The 8,308-nt window shown below is 42.8% G+C and overlaps 1 long non-coding RNA gene and 1 other non-coding gene across 2 annotated transcripts in view; one reads left to right on the top strand and one right to left on the bottom strand.

The window, feature by feature from the left end:
- The first annotated feature begins 16 nt into the window (after positions 1 to 16).
- LOC111818339 overlaps positions 17 to 8,308 on the top strand; it is an 11,163-nt gene continuing 2,871 nt past the window's right edge. Inside the window, exon 1 of the long non-coding RNA XR_002822360.1 lies at positions 17 to 101. This is a non-coding gene — a long non-coding RNA (uncharacterized LOC111818339). The remainder of the gene's footprint in view (positions 102 to 8,308) is intronic.
- On the bottom strand, positions 1,193 to 1,299 carry LOC111818349. Its single transcript, XR_002822368.1, has one exon. It is a non-coding gene; the product is annotated as a U6 spliceosomal RNA (small nuclear RNA).

Here is an 8,308-nt window from a genome sequence, read left to right as displayed (position 1 = left end):
TTTTTTTTTTTGGAGGATCCGGTCTATCTTTATTGACTACAATGCATGAGCCCTGGAAGTGAAAGATGCTGCTGGGCACAGGAGAAGCCCCCTCTCCATATGTGAGCCAGGATGCTGCAGTCACTTCTGGGTGAGGGGTTGGGCCAGCTGACCTTCATGGGAACCTTCTGGGTCCCTGTCAGTACAGTAATGCAGCTGTAGTCTGTCAATGGGATCAGGACATTGGCAGGGCTATTCTTCTTTGGCACAGGGGACATGCCTGGCTGCAGCTAACATTCTTCAGCTTCTTTGGACATGCAGTAAGGAAAGGGAGCTCAGAGTCTTCAAGAGGTTCTGGAGTTCACACTGGAGCTGCTGCAGCAGTCTTCCTGCCTTTGTGGGCTCTGTGATGTCTTCTATAGAAGCTACCTTCAGCTGCATGAGGAGAAAGCCTCCATCTGCACCTGCAGTAACATCTGACAACTGACTTGTCCAAACTGGTGAATGTAGCTATTAGGGGCTTCCTCTGGGTCTTTGGTGAAATTGTGGTCATGGCTGTGGTGATGATTGTCTCTTGGTTGTTGCTGGCTATAGTGGCAAGAGGACACCTGCTGGTGTGGAAAACTTGATTGTGCTATCTGTGGTAAAAATCTCTGAAAGGGTCATTGGTGAGGTCGTAGTCATGACTGAGGCAGTGATTGTCTCCTGGCTGCTGCGGGTTATAGTCAGATGGACAGGAGAAAGAGGACTGTGGGTGTGAAAAGCCCTGTCTATGGTAAAAACTTTGGAAGGGGACTTTGGCAAAATTGTAGTCATGGCTGAGGTAATGTTTGTCTCTTGGTTGCTGCTGGCTATAGTTGAAAGGACAGAAGAAAGAGGTGTCCTGCTGGTGGAGAAGGCCCTGCTGGTTGTGCCATCTGTGGTAAAAATGTGTGAAGAGGCCTTTTGTGAGGTTATGCTCATGGCTGGAGTGATATTTGTTACCTGGCTGATTCTGGCTGTAGTCAGAGGGACAAAAGAAAGAGGGCCCCATTGGTGGACAAGGCCCTGCTGGCTGTGCCTTCTGTAATAAAAGTCTCTTAACTTCTGTAATAAAAGTCCTCTGAAGGGATCGTTGTGAGGTTGTAGTCAGGGCTGAGGTGATGTTTGTCTCTTGGCTGCTGCTGGCTGTAGTTGAAAGGACAGAAGAAAGAGGACTCCTGCTGGGGGAGAAAAAAATATGGACCACTCCATGAATTTGCGTGTCTTTCTTGTGCAGGGGCCATGATAATCTTCTCTGTATCATTCCAATTTTAGTAGATGTGCTGCCGAAGTGAGCACCTGAATTTCTCTTAGGTGCTTCCTTGCACTATGAAGAAATATAGGTCATTAGGTGTTTGATCTTTAAAACATTTTGGTGTGCCACTTGTGATAGGTGAATCTTGGAAGCAGGCTGCGTGTCCATCAACAGATGAATGGATAAAAGAAACTTCAGCATTCATGTGCAGTGGAGTGCTACTCTGCCATGAGGAAGGACACATGAGTCATTTGAAGAAAAATGTATACACTTCGAGGTCATAATGTTAAGTGAAATATTTTTTTTTTTTTTTTTTTGTAGAACTGGGGATTGAACTCAGGCCCTTGTACTTGCCAGGCAGGTGCTTATTCTACTGAGCCATCTCCCCCGTCACTGTGAAGTGAAATAAATCAGGCACTCACACTTAAATATTCATTGTTTCTTTTTTAAAAAATACTTTTATTCATATATTTGGTACAGGGTCTCCTTGTGCAGCTCAGACTGCTAGTGAGACTCCTGTCTTAGACTCCCCAGTGCTGGGCTTGCAGGCATGCGCCACCACATCTGGTTTCAGTGGCCTGTAGCTCGGTGTGGGTCTGGCACTATCCATTGTTTCTTATATGAGAAATCTACAATGCAAGTAAAAGCAAAATAAAGGATAGAAAATAGGGATATAGATCTTTTGCAAAAGAGCAGGAGACCCAGAGATGGAAGGGGGCAGGAAAGGAGTGGATAAAAAGAAAAGAATTAACACGTGTCATGACAAGTGCCAACTTCTCACTAAGAATGTAATCATTATGTGCTGAAAATATATACCAATAAAAGTAACAATTGAAACAAAATATCTCTTAAAAACCTAAAATGCCTGATAAACAATTTTCTTCATATTATAGGTTTACAGACTGGCTACTGTAACTTTATTTTATTTATCTCTTTATTTTTTGGTGGAATCAGGGATTGAACTCAGGCCCTTGCACTTGCCAGGGAAAGCCTTATTCCACTGAGCCATCTCATCTGTTGGTCCAAGGTGCTGCCTTTGCCTTTGTATTTTGGAGGGACAACCCTGACATCTGCTCAATGCAGCCATAAATCTAGCAAAGTAGTATCAGGAAGGGTGGGAAGGTTTTGGGGAAAGAACTAGATTCTCATGCAAGAATAAGGCATGACTGAGGAAAAGTGTCTTAAGGTTTTGATAAGTGACTCAGGGCAAAGCATGTCCCCAGGTCACTGATCTGAGAACAACCCTTTGAAGCAACTTTGTCACAGGGCTGGCTTGGTGAATGAGTTCATTTTAAGATCTGGGCTGATCCTGTTCCCATGAACTGACACGTAATGCTGCACAATAGCATAACAAGGACATAGAATAATACAAGTGCTGTTAGTAGAGCAGACTTCTACCCAAAATAAGAACTTCTGTTCCCTTTCCAAGTGTGATTATGTAATCAAAGTGTTTCTTAAAATGATTCCTTACAGGAGACAAAATAAATTTCATGTATGGGGAGCTCAGGGACAACAGGCTGAGTTTCACCCCAGATGGGCTACCCACCCTCAATCTTCACTGGCAGGGAGCTTGGCCAGAAGTGCGAGTGACATGTGTGTTTTCAGGTCCAGGCCATTGACCTCAGAGGAAAGAACATCTTAGTCCTGAGCAAGTCCCAGTGGCACCTCCAAGAATGTCAAATACAAGATTGTTAGAACTTGTATTTCTACTAGAACAACCTTTAGATAAAGGCGAAAAGGAAGCATTGCTTAATACTGGGCTATTAACAATAGTTTTTTAGTAAATTGTTTCTGCAGCCCTGAGGATTAGATGCAGGGCTTCACTTGTGCTGGGCAAGTATTCTGGCACCACACTCTATCCCTGTCCCTTGCTAAGAGTTTTATTTTGAGACAAAGTCTCCCTAAGTTTTCCAGGCTGAGCTCCAACTCGTCATCATGCTACCTTAGCCTTCTGAGTAGCTGGGGTTCCAGGTGTGCACCTGCATGCATGGCAGCTTCTTATCCTGAGGTAAGCGACTTTATAAAGAAAAGAGGTGTACTTTGGAGGTGCACGTGTCAAGCATCATGTCACAGTCTCTGGTGAGGGTCTCCTGGGCTACATCACATCATGGTGGGAGAGTCTGTATCTAGGGTGTCTCTCCCTTATTTGTATAAAATCACCATAGCTCAGGTACAGCATCTCCACTCTAAGGACATTATCTAGTCTAGACACTTCCCAAAGGACATTCTTCTAAACACCACAGCAGTGTTGTTTCCTCCTCTTTCACACCATTATAACATAAGTCTCTTTTTGGGGCGTGTAGAGCTCCTGCAGGAGGTTAGGGCACAGTCACAGCCCACAGTAGGGATGAATATTGCCTTGTAGCCTCTGCAAAGGCCGGCCAGAAGGAAGGGCAAGGTTCAAATCATTGAGATCTGAACACTGATGTATGGTGGATATTTTGGAGTGGGTCCTTGATTAGGATTCTGTGAGTAAACTATTGTTTAGGATTTGTGAAAATAAATTTGAGGTACAAAATTCGAGCTGAGAAGTTCAAAGAATCTTGGGATATCAGTTTTAGAGTTGATCAGCTCTAGAGTTGCTGGCTCATTTGATAAACTACAGTGATGTGTAGCTCTTCTCTTTCTGTACCAAAGTCTCCTGGGATAGCAAAGTTTTGCTAATGCACATGATGAAAATTACAGTCACGCAATGTAGACAGTAAACAGCTTAGAAGAAGATGGTTTAAGTTCTCAGACACCCAGCTATGTGAAGTGTCTGGATGGGATCTGCTACAGATCTATGTGGTGAGCACGTCCAAGATATAGAAGGTGGCAAGAGGCTTTCACACTGCAGGGTGAAGAGGGGAGGGAGAGAGAGAAGGAAAGGGAGAGGGACAGGAAAAGGAAGGGAGAGAAAGATTTATATTTTTTCCCTAATTTTTTTCACTTGCAGGTTATAGTATATCTTGGAAATCATTTATGTGCAGTATACAAATACATCTTATTCCTATCATAAAAATACATATCACTATTACACAGTGATATGATAGTATATTTGCCAATAGATTACTAACAAACATAATTTGTTTTGAATCCCTTATTAATATTGAGAACGAATATTGTTTCTGATACTATTACAATTTCTGGACAGTGGGTTTTGAGTCAATGTATTGTGAAATGTATTAGTCAGCTTTTTAGCACTATGAAAAATCCTTGAGATATTCCATTTTTAAGAGAAAAGATTTACCTCAGCGTTATTCAGGTGAGCTCAGTGCATGGCTTTGAGGTGTAGTCTGTAAAGCAGTGATAGTTGGGTTGGGGCTGTGGCGAAGCAGCACATCATGGTGGGAGCACATGGTGGGATAAACGCCTCACTGCCAGGAGGCCAAAGAAATAAGGGGAAGGACCCAGGGGTGTGAGGACAGATCCTTGAATAAGGCTGGGCTTATTAAATATTCCATTTTCTGAGGCTGGGGAGATACTTCGGCAGTCTAAGAGCCTGCTTGGCAAGTGCAAGGACCTGAGTTCAGTTCCTGGTATCACATGCTGTGCTGGCCCTGCGCTGAGTCAAGCACGGAGTCCTGGCATGGTGGCACATACCTATAATCCCAGAGCTGGGGAGGCTGAGACAGTGGGATCACTATATGTATGAACTATGTATCAAGACCCTGTACCAAATAAAGAAATAAGTGATTAAAAGCATAAATATTCCCTCTTCTTTCAATAGTACCACCATAGGAAACAAACTTTAATGCACAGGCATTTGGGGGCATTCCACATCCCTTATTGTACATTTTAAATACACAATGAACTAGAAGTTCCTTATATTGCCCTCTTCTGAAATATCAGTGAATTGGAGAAATTGTAGCCCATGAACTCACTGGGATACGTCTGGCTGAAAGTTAATAAAAAATTATGACGGGTATTAGAAATTTCTTGAAATATTCTTGCAACTTTTCTGTAAACTTGAAATTATTCCAACAAAAGAGGTAAAATAAATGAATGAAATGGATGCATGAGGTATATTTTTATCTGGGCCCCACACATGTATTATTGTTCGAATACTGCACTCCAGCACTTTTACTGCAGCACAGTCATCTTTTCTCTGCATATAATTTCATCATGATTGGTTTATCCTTCTAAATCTGTAGGGGATTAAAGGAAGAAAATCCGAAATCTGAAGGTGAATATTTAGCAATCTATTAGTAATGCAAGGTATAGGAAAAGGGAAAGATCTAAGAGCAAAGAAACAAAAAACACAAGAGAGTTTTAAATACTTCACTAACCCATCAGGGCATTAATGTTTGAGTATATTGCAAATGATTGAATGAATGAACTAATATTGATTAATACATTTATATGTGCAAAACAACTAGAACATTGTCATGCACATGGAATGTGCTAACTAAACAGTTTTTAATCTTCCCATTATGCACTTGTATTGTCACACAAAAGGCAAAAAGCTATTTATTTGGAGGAAGGCAGGAACTGTAACACTCCATGCTAAATGAAGTGTGGAAAGAACTAGCAGAGCCTTGGTGCCTCCTCGTACTCATGAGGAATACAGTCCTCCACCCGAGTGCTCCTGCCTGCTCCTGACTTGAGTTCCCCCAATTATGGAGTCTGTCCTCCAGGGGAATCGGTCCTAGGGCTTCAGGTATTATGTGGATGTGGCAGGCACGGTTGACTTTAGAGCAATCATATGTAGACTGTCCCAAATGGTTTTAAAGAACTGAGGCAGTTGAAGGAGAAAGAAGTAGGAAGAGGTGGAAACGAGTGGCCCTGGGTTGTCCAGACCGTGCAGCCCCACATGGTGAAGCATGTCCTTAAAGTTCAGCTGCCATACAGAGCTTCTTTCTAATGTTGGAGCCAAGAAAAACACTTTTTTTTTTTTTCTTTCCTGGTAAGACTTTTGGAATGTAGGAAAAGAAGAACCATCAAAAGAACACAGTGTCTGGGCATTGGCCTTAGGTTTACTGCTGGTGGCAAATCGTCTTATCTCATTGAGCCTTATTTTTCTCCCCTGTAAAAGGAGAATTAGTAGTATATACCAGGTCGCTTTGCCCTCTGAAAGCTGGGCTGAGTTCACACCCCCCCCCCACACCCTAAAAAGACTGCCAATCCAAAGGTTATTTTGGAACTGGCTAAGTGGGATTTAGGAAGTCTTTCCCAGACTCCCCCAAGCCCTTCCATGCAGGGGAGAAAGGCTTATTTGTTAAGAGCTTGGGTTTTGGAGACAGATACCAGGGCGTGACTCCTGGTGTTTTGTCTGAACATCCCTAAATCTGAAAGTGCGCATCTGTACCCTGACTGATTTCTTCTGAGGAATACATGAGCTCAAGTATGTAAAGCCTGCACCATCACAATGTCTCCTTCACAGGCAGCACTCAGCAAATTACTGTTGCCACTGTACGGAGCGCAAATCGTATTACTTCTCTCCCAAGAGACTGTACTGGTCCATCCATTTCTTTATTTGGGAGCTAGAATTGACTCTGTGTGTGTGTGTGTGTGTGTGTGTGTGTGTGTGTGTGTGTAGAGCGCATTATGCAGGGTGTGTAATGTCTTTCCTTGCTTTGGTGTTGGACCTAAAACCTAAGCCCTGGGAGCGCTAAGCAGGTGCCCTGCCTGGAGCGATGCCCCAGTCCTGTGTATTCTGTCTCCAGTCTGCTCGCATTTAAGTTGGCACAAACGAACCCAGAGAAGTTATTAGAGATAATTCGAGGAGGTCACCCACGGTGACCACATCTTCTGCACCAAGAATCAGGATGCACGACCTGAGAGCAGCAAAGGGGCACAAAAGGAGATAAGGGGACAGGAGTTTTGAAATTGAGTCGGCCCCGAAACATCTGGAACTTGTCGCAGAGGTAAATGAATAGCCAGAAAAGTGGAAAAAAAAAAAAAAAAAAAATGGGGCCTACGGTTGGAATAAAGAAAAAGAGTCAGGAGGAATTCACTGCTGCGGCCGCTGGAGGCTGCTCTGGGTTTTCTTATGGCGGCTGTGCGGACTGAGCGTGTTTTCCGGGCATCTCACTCGGAGCCCTCGGGAACCAGGAGAGGAAGGTGAGCTTCGCGTGCGTGGGAGCAGGAAGCCGCAGAGACAGCCGCGTCTCTGGCCGGGCAGCGTGGAGCAGGAGCAGGGGATCGTCTTTGAGGATAAAATTGTTACTTAGGAAAACCCGGTGCTGCAGGAGGCGGGCTAGCCCGGGCGCCCTCTAGGACTCAGGTTTTCTCCTAATTAGAGAACGTAATGGGAAGGTAAACCCCCTGGGGAAGCGGCGTCAACTTCACGCTGAGGTGCTAATGACTAACATCAGGCCCTTTCGGAGCTAGCCAGCCGTGATGGAGCAGGGGAAGGAACTGAATCTGTTTTCTTCTCAAAACCTGTTTCTAATTATAAACAGTTCTATTATAAGAAAAATGTGGAAGATTGTGCAGAAAATATATTACTCTTATTCCCATGATCCAAAGATAACTTCTGCTGATTTGGTGAATTTATTTTCAGGTTCATGATTTGACACTAAAGATACTAAATATATTTATGAGACAAAACATTTGGAAGCAATATTAATTTTTAAACTCTAGTATATTAAATATTTATTGTTAAGAATTTAGCAAGTATGTGAAAGCACAACAATACGAAGTCACTCCCAAATCCCAGCACTCAGCGAGTGCATAATATTTTGCAGTTTTCTCTTCTGTTTTTCCATGTCCATAAATACACACATATTTTTATGAAAAGTAGACCCATACTGCCTGTCCTATTTTGCAACCTTTTTTTCCACTTACGTGTATTTCAAGAATAGCTCTACATTAAAATTATAAGTTAAATATTTTAAAATGCCAGTACTTTTAAATGGCTGTGTATTATTTTATTGTGTGAATATACCACCACATAGCCAATTGGAAAGAGATATTTAGAAACACTTCAGGGAAAGAAGTTGTTTTCTAGTACTCTTAAGCATTTTGGAAATAATCATTTAAATCCGAACAATTATAAAATTCTTTGCCTATAAAGAAGATTCAGTAAGGTAGGTCAAATAAGCAACAATAAAAGCCAAAAGAAGAGAAGCA

The sequence above is a fragment of the Octodon degus genome, unplaced genomic scaffold (genome assembly GCF_000260255.1).
Source record: "Octodon degus isolate 3935 unplaced genomic scaffold, OctDeg1.0 scaffold00088, whole genome shotgun sequence".
Taxonomy (NCBI): Eukaryota; Metazoa; Chordata; class Mammalia; order Rodentia; family Octodontidae; genus Octodon; species Octodon degus.
The sequence above is the reverse complement of the archived record's forward strand: the minus strand, read 5'-3'. Positions and strand labels throughout refer to the sequence as shown.